The sequence below is a fragment of the Schistocerca americana genome, chromosome 9, assembly GCF_021461395.2.
Source record: "Schistocerca americana isolate TAMUIC-IGC-003095 chromosome 9, iqSchAmer2.1, whole genome shotgun sequence".
NCBI lineage: Eukaryota > Metazoa > Arthropoda > Insecta > Orthoptera > Acrididae > Schistocerca > Schistocerca americana.
In genome coordinates, this window is record NC_060127.1 from 208,062,214 (window position 1) to 208,077,400 (window position 15,187).

Genomic DNA, 15,187 nt, shown 5'->3' on the forward strand with positions numbered 1-15,187 from the left:
GTTAGATTAAGTGGTGTAGAAGCTTAGGCACCGATGACCTCAGCAGCTTGTCCCATAAGACCTTACCACAAGTTTCCAACATAGCATACAGAACCAGTACAAATACCACCCACACCAAAACTACTCCGTCCCACCCCCCCCCCCTCTCTCTCTCTCTCTCTCTCTCTCTCTCTCTCTCTGTCTGTCTGTCTCTCTCTCTCTCTCTCTCTCTCTCTAACTCGCCCAGTCCTGAACACACACACACATAGGCACACGCACACTCACGCAAACCAAACACCACAGACGCCAGATAGACTTCAAACTCGCTTGCCGCACCCAACCAAACACGGTACGAAACAAATGAATACTACACAGCCACAACAACACGTAATGGCGGCGAAAACTCTGCCTATGTTTTGAAAAATCGGACAAAGTGCAGTGTCAACTGACCATGGGTCACGAAATCAGCCTGTTCACTTCGCCAACAACATATGAGAAAGCACCACAATATCAAAACCGTAAGTTACACGCGAAAAAGTGATATATGCTCACTTCCGTTTGTAAATGCATAATAAACATAAAAGTAAAAATTACGTTTTGCTATTTGTAGATGAGAAGTTGTAGATGGTGTAGCAGAATATCTACCAAAATAAATATCCAATAGCATCATGCAAGGTACGTAAACTAATACACACAGCCACTTCTTTTGCCAATAAAGCTATAAATAGAACTTTAACATAATGTTATGAAAAACACACAGTGCATCAGGTTGTTAATACATATTTCAACTGTGCACTATGAACAGAAATATTTTACAACTATTATTCATTCACAATTGTAAATATTATGCACCAAAAGTTCCGCTATATGTTAATATGTAACAACAATTTTCCAGTTCGAATACAAAAAATAACCTACTGAAGATAGCACAAAAGTGCTGAAAAATGTCTGGGTGAAACAAAATGGCTTCTTGGATAAGGCGGGATTCCTCGTCCTGTTTTCTTGGCAAGCACAGCCACAACAAGAAGAACTGCAAGACCACAAGATGATTAATTGAATTTAATATACTCGCATATCTATATTTCGGCTATAAAACGTCGTCTTCAGTGCATTTTCGATACAACTCAACAGACTTGCGGCAGTTCATGTCACCATATATTCTTACTGGTTCATGGATAGAAGGAGAATGAGTGTGTTGAGTTGCGACAATGCACTGACCGAAATATAGATTTGCAAGTATAATGAGAACTAATGGGATTGCGACTGAATGTTGTGTTCCTCTCCTTCCTTAGCAATAACAGTCTCGTTACTAGCCTTCCATGCTCTCAAATCTATTTTCAGTTGCTCAAAAACTAAAGAATTTCTTATTTTGTTTTTCAAAACACAGTGGTCAGAGTAAGTGTTGCATATTCCAATTTTTTTTATATTGAACGATGTGTTCCTGAAATCCGATATGGTACCAATACAATGGTTAGTTTCTAATACAATGCTAGAGGAAAAATAGTCCATGTTTCTATTGTGAGGGGATAGTATGTGCAGCCCATGGCAACAGTTTGACCGAAATAAAATGTAAATGTCGGGTAGACCGTTCGCTGGGTGCAAGCCTTTCGATTTGACGCCACTTCGGTGACTTGCGCGTTGATGGGGATGAAATGATGATGATTAGGACAACACAACACCCAGTCCCTGAGAGGAAAAGATCTTCGACCCAGCCGAGAATCGAACCCGGGCCCTTAGGACTGACATTCTGTCGCTCTGACCACTTTTTTTTCGATATTGTTCGTTGCGTTTGGTCTGGGCGGACGTCACAAGACATCCGTTGAAGTCCATCGTTGATTCCTCAACTCAGTTTTTGCCAGAACACGCTGAGCTACCGTGCCGGCTGACCACTCAGCTACCGGCGGCGTGCGTTTGAACTGTAAATATTGCAGTAGTTTGTGGCGTTGCGAAGATTGTGTTGCTTCAGGGTGGTTCGGACAACAACAACACAGGATCTGAGGCTCCGTATAGCCACTGAGCAGGAAAGGAGACAAGTGGACCTCGCAGAGAATGTCACTTTGAGTTAAAGTGACGTCTCCAGAATCTGGAATAAGTTTCCATCCACAGGATCAACTGGGGATCGTCACAGAAGCATCCGCGGAAGAAAAACGACAACTGTGAAGCACTGATATCTGCGAATAACAGCAAACAGAAACCGTCAACGCAACGCTACATGTTTACGGCGGCAGTTCCAAACAGCTACAAGAGTGCAGACGTCAAGAGAGACGATACGAATTAGGCTCCATAAGCAGGGATTACGTCACTCGTGGCACCTCCCCTAGCTCTTGTTCAGGGCGGCGCTCGCGTCGGGTCGGCAGCAACGCAGTCCGGGAGGACGGGGCAGCACTGGGACTCATTACTCTCTTCTGACGAGAGCCTTCACCCTGACAGTACTGACATTCGTGTGTGGCGGCAACGAGGTCAACCCTGTCGCAGACCGCCACCTTATGAAGGTGGTTCCGTCGTGTTTTGAGGTGGATTCACGCGTAACGGCACGACATCCCTTGTGCCAATACATCGGAGGATGACTGGTGTGAAGTGTGGGGACGACATCCTTGCACCTATTGTGGCTCCGTATGATGAATACATTGCAGCGGGATTCTCGCCGAAGGGCGACAGTGTACGCTTCTATCGTGATTATCTTGTGAACCCTTCCCTTGTGTGGCATAGAATCGGTCGGATGGAATGTGCTGCACATTCTCCAGACTTCAACTGCGGTAAGAATGCATGGATTTTGCTGAAACGAATGGTTTGCAATCGTCCTGTCCCACCAGAGACCTTACAGGGCATTATGGAGGTCGCTGTGGAGGCATGGGATAACATCCTACAGGCTTATCTGGACAATATGTTAAGGGGGGGTAGGACGTCAAATGGGCCAACTTGGAGCAGGAGAGTCACCACAGGACATTTTAATTTCTACTGTCTACACTTTCACAAACAAATTCATAAAACTTTGTCACCATGACCAGGAAGGATTGAGGACTCACACTCATCGCAGTGGAAGTTCAAGAACGTAACAAAATACCTTTTTTACATGCGAAATTTCATCATTTATTACTGGCTGCATTTGTTGCTATAGGTACACTTTTCTTCCTAAGTAGTAAGTGAAAAAATGATGAAATTTCACATGTAAAAAAATGTGTTTCATTACGTTTTTGAGCTTTCACTGCTATGAGTATGAATCCTGAATCCTTCCTGATCATTCTGTTAAAGTTTTATGAATTTATTTGTAAAAGTATAGACAGTGGAAATTAAAATGTCCTGTGGTGCCTCTCCTGCTCCAAGTTGGCCCATTTGACGTCCTACCGCCCTTAAGGTTAGATTAGATTAGATTAGATTAGATTAATACTAGTTCCATGGATCATGAATACGATATTTCGTAATGATGTGGAACGAGTCGAATTTTCCAATACATGACATAATTAGGTTAATTTAACAACATACTTAAGTTAATATAACTACTTTTTTGTGTTTTTTTATTTTTATTTTTTTAATATTTTTTTTTCTTAATTTATATCTAAAAATTCCTCTATGGAGTAGAAGGAGTTGTCATTCAGAAATTCTTTTAATTTCTTCTTAAATACTTGTTGGTTATCTGTCAGACTTTTGATACTATTTGGTAAGTGACCAAAGACTTTAGTGCCAGTATAATTCACCCCTTTCTGTGCCAAAGTTAGATTTAATCTTGAATAGTGAAGATCGTCCTTTCTCCTAGTATTGTAGTTATGCACACTGCTATTACTTTTGAATTGGGTTTGGTTGTTAATAACAAATTTCATAAGAGAGTATATATACTGAGAAGCTACTGTGAATATCCCTAGATCCTTAAATAAATGTCTGCAGGATGATCTTGGGTGGACTCCAGCTATTATTCTGATTACACGCTTCTGTGCAATAAATACTTTATTCCTCAGTGATGAATTACCCCAAAATATGATGCCATATGAAAGCAATGAGTGAAAATATGCGTAGTAAGCTAATTTACTAAGATGTTTATCACCAAAATTTGCAATGACCCTTATTGCATAAGTAGCTGAACTCAAACGTTTCAGCAGATCATCAATGTGTTTCTTCCAATTTAATCTCTCATCAATGGACATACCTAAAAATTTGGAATATTCTACCTTAGCTATATGCTTCTGATTAAGGTCTATATTTATTAATGGCGTCATACCATTCACTGTACAGAACTGTATGTACTGTGTCTTATCAAAATTCAGTGAGAGTCCGTTTACAAGGAACCACTTAGTAATTTTCTGAAAGACAGTATTGACAATTTCATGAGTTAATTCTTGTTTCTCAGGTGTGATTACTATACTTGTATCATCAGCAAAGAGAACTAACTTTGCCTCTTCATGAATATAGAATGGCAAGTCATTAATATATAATAAGAACAACAAAGGACCCAAGACTGACCCTTGTGGAACCCCATTCTTGATAGTTCCCCAGTTTGAGGAATGTGCTGGTCTTTGCATGTTACGAGAACTACTTATTTCAACTTTCTGCACTCTTCCAGTTAGGTACGAATTAAACCATTTGTGCACTGTCCCACTCATGCCACAATACTTGAGCTTGTCTAGCAGAATTTCATGATTTACACAATCAAAAGCCTTTGAGAGATCACAAAAAATCCCAATGGGAGGTGTTCGGTTATTCAGATCATTCAAAATTTGACTGGTGAAAGCATATATGGCATTTTCTGTTGAAAAACCTTTCTGGAAACCAAACTGACATTTTGTTAGTATTTCATTTTTACAGATATGTGAAGCTACTCTTGAATACATTACTTTCTCAAAAATTTTGGATAAAGCTGTTAGAAGGGAGATTGGACGGTAATTGTTGACATCAGATCTATCCCCCTTTTTACGCAAAGGTATAACAATAGCATATTTCAGTCTATCAGGGAAAATGCCCTGTTCCAGAGAGCTATTACACAGGTGGCTGAGAATCTTACTTATCTGTTGAGAACAAGCTTTTAGTATTTTGCTGGAAATGCCATCAATTCCATGTGAGTTTTTGCTTTTAAGCAAGTTTATTATTTTCCTAATTTCAGAGGGAGAAGTGGGTGAGATTTCAATTGTATCAAATTGCATAGGTATGGCCTCTTCCATTAACAGCCTAGCATCTTCTAATGAACACCTGGATCCTACTATATCCATAACATTTAGAAAATGATTATTAAAAATATTTTCAACTTCTGACTTTTTGTTCGTAAAGTTTTCATTCAATTTGATGGTAATACTGTCTTCCTGTGCTCTTGGTTGACCTGTTTCTCTTTTAATAATATTCCAAATTGTTTTAATTTTATTATCAGAGTTGCTGATTTCAGACATGATACACATACTCCTGGATTTTTTAATAACTTTTCTTAATATAACACAGTAGTTTTTATAATTTTTGATAGTTTCTGGGTCACTACTCTTTCTTGCTGTCAGATACATTTCCCTTTTCCGGTTACAAGATATTTTTATACCCTTAGTAAGCCATGGTTTGTTACAAGGTTTCTTACGAGTATATTTAACTATTTTCTTGGGGAAGCAGTTTTCAAATGCATTTACAAAAATGTCATGAAACAAATTATATTTTAAATTGGCATCAGGTTCACGGTACACCTCATCCCAGTCTAACTGCTGTAGGCTCTCCCTGAAATTTGCAATTGTTAAATCGTTGACTGAACGTACTACTTTGGAGGACTGTTTAGTATTGCTGAATGGAGCTATGTCATATATTGTAACCAGCTGTGCACCATGATCAGAAAGACCATTCTCAACAGGCTGAGCATTTATCTGGTTAAACTTATCTTGGTCTATAAAGAAGTTATCTATCAGTGAGCTGCTATCCTTTACCACCCGAGTAGGAAAATCAATAACGGGTGTCAAATTGAAAGAACCAAGTAATACTTCAAGGTCATTTTTCCTATTACCCTCTTTCAGAGAATCTACATTGAAGTCCCCACAAATAATAATTTGCTTTCCCCTGTCTGACAGATAGCACAACAAGGAGTCCAAATTTTTCAGAAATAGATGAAAATTTCCTGATGGGGACCTATATACAGTTACAATTATAAATGTGCTTTTATTTAATTTAAGCTCACAGGCACATGCTTCTATATGTTTCTCTACACAAAACTTTTTTGTTTCTATACTTTTTGCACAATGATAACTTTTGACATATATGGCAACTCCTCCTTTCTCCATATTTTCTCTCATTACATGTGCAGAGAGCTTATAACCACTTACATTTACCTTATCCATATCAGTAACAATGTGATGCTCAGACAGGCATAGTATATCTATTTCATTCTCAGCTTCTAAATCTTCTAAACAAACCAGAAGCTCATCTACTCTATTCTTTAAACTCCCAATATTTTGATGAAATATACTTACATTATTTTTAATTATACTTTTATGAGAACCTTTCCTTATTCTAACATTTGCAGTACTCTCCTGTCTGAGTTTCTCATTGTGCTTAGGCCTAGTTCCTATACCAGTGGTCACATGGTGTTCAGAGAGGCAGATTATGTCAACTGGGTTGGGTGACTTTAATTCATCAATGGAATTAACTAGGACTGAGATACAACTTGGTGGAGATAAAATTTCTGGTGATTGGTGAAAATTTATAATTGATAGCTGTGATTGGTGATCCAATGCGCTAGAATTGTGCTGTTTAATTTCTTTCCTAAACTGAAGATTTGTTTCAATCCTGACCTCTCGTAGAACTTGACATCTTTCTGTCTTACCTATCCTAAAAAAGGTGCTGCTCCAACACCTGTAACCACTGGTATTTTACCATTCATGGCAGTGCCTCCCCCCCTTAAATTTCCTGCTATTACCCCAGCCAGTTTCCCCTTCCCTTTCCTGTTGAGATGTAGGCCGTGCCTGGTATAGTCCCACCTACTGAGATAATCAACAGGAACCACACCAATATGAGCCCCCGCACCTGATCCAAGCAGCCGTTCCAACTCCAAATTAACTCTCCCAACAGAAGAGTTCAAATGAGGCCGGTCATGGCGTCTCCGGACAGATACAAATTCAACATTGGTGTGTCTCGATGCTGACGCAATCTTTACCAGGTCACACTCTATACTGTACCCAGAATCTCTGTCGATGCTGTTCCCTGGCCCTCCCACAATAACCACGGTGTCTTCCCTGGTAAATCCTTTACAGAGTGAACCTAAATCCTCTGTCACCTGATCCAGACTAGCACTTGGTTTGAAAAAATTTGTGACCCACTTGGTTTGAAAAAATTTGTGACCTGGTATTCTGGTCCTAATTCCTCCTGCAGAAGTTGGCCTACACCTCTGGCATGAGAACTGCCTAACAACAAAACTTTCTTCCTTTTCGATGACTTTCCTACATTCTTTTTCAATTTCCTATTGAAAGTTTGTTGTGTCCTGTCTACACCTACCTCTGCTTGAGGCTCATCAGTTTCTAACTGAAGCAACAGGTCAAACTTATTTTTGACATTCACCACAAAACTGTCAGACTTAGTTCTAGGCCTGTTCCTTCTGCTACCTGTTGCCACTTCCCACCTCTCTTTGCCCTTCTCCCTCCTTAACCTGTCCAGATCTTCCCTAGCCTGATCTAGCTCAGCCTGAAGGGCAGCAATTTTCCCCTCCTGTTCCACTATCTTCCTATCTCTGCTGCAAATCCTGCATAACCACTGATGAGCCTGATCCACTTTCCCAACACCCACGCCACTGCAGTCACCCCAGTGAAAAAAACTACTGCATCCATCACACCAAACCCCGGAACTAACAATTCTACGGCAAGTCAGGCACTTCTCACTCATGGCAAAAATAATACTTTAGCTAGAATAAATCAATTAAATTACCGAAAATCAAAAAAGACGTTACAAGAATTAAGCCTATTCACAAATGTATATAAGCAAGTTTCTGATTTAAAATTCCGCTGTTTTTCTGAGATCTGTATTAAAACAACGAAGGTATACGCTATTTATTATATATTTCACTCGATGGAATGAAAAAAGGACAATTAAACGAGATACTTTAACTTTGATTCTCCAAAAACGTTACGAGAATTAGGCCTATAAACGAATGTATATAGGCAAGTTTCTGATATAAAGTTACGCTGTTTTTCTGAAATCTGTATTAAAACAATGAAGTTATACGCTATTTACGGTAGTTTACTTATTTGTTACCGAGAAACTAGTTAAATTACCGTGAAACAAGAAACAAACACGTTTACAAAATTTAAGCCTAAGCGCGACTTCGCGAAGTTACGATCTTTTCGTGTTTTCTGAAAAAATACGCAAAGAAAAGTCAAACCTTTAACGGCAAGACTAAACGATACACTAATGCACGTATTTAATTTGTTGTCGGCGTTAAACTAAATTATATTCCTGTCTAAATCACTTAACTTTCTGGAAATGGTTTCTGGCGTCACTTACTCGGCGGCCATCTTGGAACAAATGCTCAACTACATTCAAAGGTGTCACCAATTACGAGGAGGGCCAATCAATTCATATACAATGTGTTGTGCTGGGTGTCAATGAGAAAAAACGGAAGTGGTTGATGTGGAATCTTCGGTAAGGTTTTTTGTTTTTGTTTTTCTGTTTGTGTTTATCAAGTAGAGATGTGTTTATCCTCTTCCTTTTTGTTTTCTTATGACTATAGGTGAAAGAACAAAATCGGGTTTCTTTCCTATTATGTCCACTATTGACAATATTGCAATATACAACATTTCTTTTAACTGCTATAAATGCTTCTTACACTGTCCCATCTTCTTCTGTCTCACTAAAGTAATTTAAACATTTCATTTCATGGTCCACACCTTCATGAAATTTTTTTAAAACTTTTAAACTGAAAATTTATGAGCCAGACCAGTTTTTTGATTGCGGTGACTGTTGTTAGTAGATTATCTCTAGAGTGATTATAGTCATCCTTGAAGTTAAGTGCAAGCAAAATTTTTGAAAAAATCGTTTAGTGTCTTCTAAACATAGTAATTTATTTACAGAAAACTTAAAGTACTCTTATTCCACTAAACAGACTCACCTTTCTTATAATGGACTGTTGCCACACTACTTATAACTTTTTTACTAAAATGGCTCTGAGCACTATGGGACTCAACATCTGAGGTCATCAGTCCTCTAGAACTTAGAACTACTTAAACCTAACTAACCTAAGGACATCACGCACATCCATGCCCGAGGCAGGATTCGAACCTGCGACCGTAGCAATCACGCGGTTCCGGACTGAAGTGCTTAGAACCGCACGGCCACCGCGGCCGGCACTTTCTTACTTCTTGTGAGAAATCGAACAGGTACAATACGTTAGTGGATTGTGTATAATACCATTTCGTTTACTATATCATACACGGAAGAGCCAAAGAAACTGGTACGCCTACCTACTATAATGTGCCGCAACACGACGTGGCATGGATTCAACTAATGTCTGAAGTAGTACTGGAGGGAACCGACACCGTGAATCCTGCAGGACTGACCATCCGTAGGAGGAGGAGGGGGTGGTGATCTCTTCTGAACAGTATGTTGCAAGGCATTCCAGGTATGTTCATGTCCGCGGAGTTTGGTGGCCAGCGGAATTGTTTAAACTCAGAAGAGTGTTCCTGGACGTCTGGGGTGTCGCATTGTGCTGCTGGAATTGCCCAAGTCCGTAGGAACGCACAATGGTCATAAATGGACACAGGTGATCAGACAGGATGCTTTCGTACGTGTCACCTGTCAGAGTCGTGTCCAGACATATCAGGGGTCGCATACCGCTGCAACTGCACACGCCCCACACTATTACAGAGCCTCCACCAGCTTGAACAGTCTCTGCTGACGTACAGGTTCCATGGATTCATGAGCTTGCCTCCCATATCCGTACACGTCCATCCGCTCGATACAATTGGAGACGAGACTTGTCCGACCAGGCAGCATCTTTCCAGTCATGAACAGACCAAAGTCGGTGTTGATGGGCCCAGGCGAAGTGTCGTGCAGTCATGAAGGATACACGAGTGGGCCTCCGGCTCCAAAAACCCGTATCGATGATGTTTCGTTAATGGTCCGCACGCTGATACTTGTTGATGGCCCAGCATTGAAATCTGCAGCAATTTGCGGAAGGGTTGCACTTCTGTCACATTGAACGATTCTCTTCAGTCGTCGTTGGTCTTGTTCTTGCAGGATCTTTTTCCGGCCGCAGCCGTGTCAGTTTCCTGATATTCACGGCACAGTCGTGAAATGGTCGTATGGGAAAATCCCTACTTCATGGCTACCTCTGACATGCTTGTCCCATCTCTCGTGAGGCGACTATACCTCCACGTTCAAACTCACTCAAACCTTGATAATCTGTCACTGTAGCAACAGTAACCGATGTAACAACTTCGCCGTACACTTGTCTTATATAAGTGTTTCCGACCGCAGCGCCGTATTCTGCCTGTTTACGTATCTCTTTATTTGAATACGCGTGTCTGTACCAATTTCTTTGGCTTTTCAGCGTATAACTTAATACTTGTTTAGGACATATGGTCAGTTCGTAAGTGAAGGCTCTGTATCAGGTAACTGGACTACAAATGGTCACGTAAGTATGAAGCAGCAAATTATAGAAATTATATCAAAGCATAGACGACTGTCTCAGAATGTTATCATTCAGACGTCTCGCGCCCTAAACGCCAACAGCCATCTGCCGGATGGAGCATTAAGCGCGATTCATATGAAAACGCCACCAGTCACCACTTAGCAGACGTCCAACTGTGTGGCTGTGGTGCAAATCCCACCCCTCGCAGTCGAGGAACAGCAGTCAGCGGCTGCTGTGGAAGCCCATACGCTGCAACGTTCCCCGGACGGTCGTTGAGGACACACAGTGGGTAGTCCCTTGGTTCACCTGGACAGTCAGTTGCTCAACAATTGTACGTCTAGAACGACATTTTCACTCTGCAGCGGAGTGCTAGTCCTGTAAGTTTTGTGACAGAACTTCTCTGGAACGTAAGAGACGAGGTACTGGCGGAAGGACGGGTCGTGAGTCGTGCTTGGGTAGCTCAATTGGTAGAGCACTTGCCAGCGAAAGGCAAAGGTCCCGAGTTCGAGTCTCGGTCCGGCACTCAGTTTTAATCTGCCAGGAAGTTTCAGTTGTACGTCTGTCTGCTCGTACACATCTCCACAGCCATTCTACATCCTTGTCATGTACAGCTCGTGTGACACGGTTGCCTCGGCGGGTTGCCTCGGCACCGATTTTGGATAGCACAATTTTTCCATGAACGGTACACTTTAACCAATGTAGCATGCGAGCAGTTTACAAAGTTGGTTTTTTCAGAAATGCGTGCACCCTTGGGAGGAAAGCCAATGAGCCTTCCCTTTTGGACGTCAGATACATCGCTCCTCTTCAGCACCACAACGACGATTGTACTGTTTTCGACAAATTTATATAAAAAAAATGGCTCTGAGCACTATGCGACTTAACTTCTGAGGTCATCAGTCCCCTAGAACTTAGAACTACTTAAACCTAACTAACCTAAGGACATCACACACATCCATGCCCGAGGCAGGATTCGAACCTGCGACCGTAGCGGTCGCGCGGTTCCAGACTGTAGCACCTAGAACCGCTCGGCCACCCCGGCCGGCGACAAATTTATATACCCTCCAGCTGCCGTCAGTGAGTGGTTATTGCACCTTGATGTCGAACATTTGTGGTGGTGACTTTCATGTAACTGGGCACTTTACTTTGCGCTTTCGTCGCTTTATTAATGTTAAACTAAGAGCCTTTGATACTTACTAAGGATCATATTCGAGGTGACAATGGGGTAGAATTCTTTCGCGAAATACAGTCCACTTTTATTGAAAATCACAATCACTGAACTAAAACGCAGTTCACATGTTTGTTTGCTAATTTGCTATTTCATCTTTATTTTTGTCCCGGGCGGAGGTTCGAGTCCTTCCTCGGGCACGGGTGTATGTGTGTGTGTTTGTCCTTAGGATAATTTAGGTAAAGTAGTGTGTAAGCTTAGGGACTGATGACCTTAGCAGTTAAGTCCCATAAGATTTCACACACATTTGAACATTTATTTTTGTCCCATCAGGCACACACTTCTACGGAATATTATGTTAAAACTTTGTAACTCAAACGGAAGGCAAATAATTTGGAGCAACTTCCTCGTTCTTAAATAAGCATGTATTTTTCAGAAACGAATCACGTACTTCCATATCCAATGTGTGATTCCATTCCATTCTTTAAGGCTTTATTGTTCATTAAAATAACGTCGGTTTAGTAGTCTGCGTGAGCAGCAATGTCTGCAAGACTTATATAGACAATTAGAGCACATTTCTCAGTTACTGAGGATGACTCATTTCTCTTCATCCTTCGATAGTGAATCGCTCAGCATATCAAGTGACCATGTGAACTAGAGTTTGTATTAAGTAAGACACGATCATTCATCGCCAGTTGCATCCAGTGCGATCTCCTCCCTAAAATCGCTTGAAAAATAGCACCACCGCAATCAACAGTTGAGAGCACTAGTGACTATATCATGTTCTTGTTAATCTCTATAGGGCGTACTTTTTTTATATTTCTGCAGAGCATGGACGGATGCTGACATCATTTTACAGGCTGCAATTCTGTGTTCAGTCCAGTACAAGAGAGTGTCCAACACAGTGTCCAGGTTCTTTGCAGAGGTAGAGAAAGTTATGTCCGTACTGTTTAAGATTAGGGGTGGAAGTGGTTCTCTGCAGTGAGTGGTAAAAAGTCTTTCGTGAACGAGTAAGATTGCTTGCGTTTAATACGGATTAAGTTTACATACTAAAGTCTGTGATCACTATGGTAAGGCTTTTAAGTCAGCAGTTAGATGCTGAATAGCTGCACACTTTTGTTCGACTTGCACTTTGTGTTACTGGAGGCATATAGGAAATATCTGCCATGGTAGGTACGCAGCTCGTGGTCGTGTGGTAGCGTTCTCGCTTCCTGCGCCAAGGTTCCCGGGTTCGAATCCCAGCGGAGTCAGGGATTTTCTCTGCCTCGTGATGACTTGGTGTTGTGTGATGTCCTTAGGTTAGTTAGGTTTAAATAGTTATAAGTTCTAGGGGACTGATGACCATAGATGTTAAGTCCCATAGTACTCAGAGCCATTTGAACCATTTTTTTTTGCCATGGTAGGTAACAGTTGACACATCGTTAACGTACAAGTAAACTCCATCTGAACAAGCCTGGAAGGCCCAACGGTACCGACCGACCGCCGTGTCCTCCTCAAAGGTACCGACCGACCGCCGTGTCATCCACAGCTCAAAGACGTCACTGGATGCGGATATAGAGGGCCATGTGATCAGCACACCGCCCTTCCCACCGCTGTCAGTTTTCGTGACCGAAGCTGCTACTTCCCAATCAAGTAGCTCCTCTACTGGCTTCAACAGTGTTGAGTGCACCCCACTTGCCAACAGCGCACGGCAGACCGGATGGTCACCTATCCGAGTGCTAGCCAAGCCTCGTAGACTATTTTGATCCAGTAATTGCACGATGTTGGCGGGATATCAAAAACAGATGTGCTATTTTGATGTCATTTACTTAATCTATCTCTTGTTATAGTCTTTAGGTGACTTGCAGCGCAAGCCTAATGCACTTAGAGCACTCAATCTGGTGAAAGCATGGCGACCAACGAATGACTGGCTACATATCTGTATACGAAAAACAACTTTCCTCAGAATCTTTTGAAGATGCAGGTAAGCGTGTTTTTCCTTGCAAACTGTTCTGAGATGAAGTCAGGGTATATGATGTGTGTATAAATCATAATAAGTCATCAGCTGGGATGGACCCTTTTCCACTAAGCAACTGATATGACGATGCTTATGAATTGATTATTATACAGAATGAACGAAGTGCGGGGCACGTATGTTATCTTAGGACGACATCTTTTGCTGATTTGAGAGACCGTGGTGATAAAAAAACATGTTTTTCTTTCATGTGAAATACATGAAAGCTTTATGGTGATTTCTGATTTTTAATAGTCTGCAGGACGTCCACATTGTCCATTATGCATCATGAACAAATGCTGCCGACTTTGATACCTTGAGTCCCCAGGGATCTACCTTGCCAAGTTGTGTTTTTTGCTTGCTGCCGAGAAAGTTGCCAATCGAAGTTCGTCCTAAAAGCAGGTTAGCAGACCGTTGGTTATATGTCATATCCGGACGGTGACTGAAAATGGATTTGCTCACGGCTTTCTTTCCGAAGAAAAAAGACCCGTTGAGGTTCCTGGTGCAGCAATTCCAGCAGGGGTGACAAAACAACGAAGAGATTATCTTTTTCAAAACATTATGGCGTATTGTAAAGAGATAGAAAAAGGCATTCTGTGTCCGGAAGTAGAACCAAATCCCGAATAAGAACAAGACAGTGACAATGAGCGTCCTGAGGAAGACGCAAAGATAGTGTTTCGGGACGATCTTGAGCCCCTTCAGACACAAGCATTTTAGAAATGGAAAATCAAATCCTTTGGTCACTATAAAGTATGAGATCTCAGTAATCTATTTTTGGGCGTTTTGTGTATTGATGATTTTAGGTGGTTTTGGGAACATTAATGGCTACAAAATAAATGTGTGAACTAAAATTAAATAATTTAGGGTGTCCCGAAAGGACAGACAAGACAATCGGACAATAAATCAAACGAGTGCCGTGGGGCGCGAAGGCCCCACTGCGTCACCACTCTTTTGGGAAAACCAGACGTTGAGTTATAGAATCAGCTCAATGAATTAGGAGTTCTATACAATTAACTATGAAGTATTATAAATAATAATATAAATTTAATAATTTTGAATTTTAATTTTTTTTAAATTTTTCCCAGCAACACGAGACCGTTTGCAAGCATGTCCACTCGATGGGAGCAGAGCCGAAACGGAGACCCGCACTGCCGGATAGCTTTGAGAACGGAGCTCACCCAACCAATAAGCCAAAGAACACGTCGAGCATATAAAGTGTAGTGTATCTGTATAAAATGTTTTAGTCGGAAACAGTATCCCTTTATCGCACTTGAATTTAATTTAAATTCTGGACATTGATAAGTGTAGTGTATACACGCAAATTGTATAAAAGTTATATTTCTTTTGCAGTAAAAGAATTAAAATGTTGTTCATAGATAAGAACCAAAACTGCAAATTTTTACTCTTATGTGGCCACATATTCTGGTAGCTCAGTGTGGTTCAACGGAAAAGAAAGAAAAGAGAAAGCACACGTTTC